Genomic DNA, 752 nt, shown 5'->3' with positions numbered 1-752 from the left:
CTAGCCAAGGGAGATAACCTACTTATAGGAAAGCCCTATAGCTCGTAGGATGAGTTCCTGGATCTTAAGAACTTTCCGGTTCAGAGAACAAGGTGTCATCATTCGGCTTTATTCCTTTGTACGGACACATCTCGAATACTGCTGCCCCCTGTGGTCTCCCTATACAAAGCAAAACATCTTGAAAATTGAATCACCTCAGAGGGCACTCACTAAACGAATTGAAGGCATGACTGATCTCGCCTCAAAGCATTGAAACTCTATTCTCTCCAGCGCCGCCGTGAGCAATACATCATTTGTACGATGTGGAGAATATACCGCCAGTATTGCCCAAACGACCTCAGCATTAGCTTCAAAATTCATCCAAGGCTAGGACCACGAGCCATAAGTCCCCTGCCCAATTCAGGATCACAACACATAAATACACTGCAACACAATTTCTGTTCATCAACAGTCCCTGCTATATTTAACATTGTCCCAAAACACATCAAAGAGGAAAAGGATCCCATGACATTTAAACGGAATCTGGACATATTTCTTCAAAGAATACCAGATAAGCCACCTATACCTGGATACAACTCACTCAACAAGAACTCCCTATTCGAATGGGCCATGATACCACAAAACTTGATTTAAAAGGATTTAGATAATCCTATCGGGTGGTGCGATTAAGTTAGACATGGCCTGGACCACTCTTTGGTCGAAACATCTAAGTTTTATCTAAGTTTTTATACATATACATATATAGGTACACA

This window comes from Octopus bimaculoides, chromosome 4 (genome assembly GCF_046866305.1).
Source record: "Octopus bimaculoides isolate indiv1 chromosome 4, ASM4686630v1, whole genome shotgun sequence".
Taxonomy (NCBI): domain Eukaryota; kingdom Metazoa; phylum Mollusca; class Cephalopoda; order Octopoda; family Octopodidae; genus Octopus; species Octopus bimaculoides.
The sequence above is the reverse complement of the archived record's forward strand: the minus strand, read 5'-3'. Positions refer to the sequence as shown.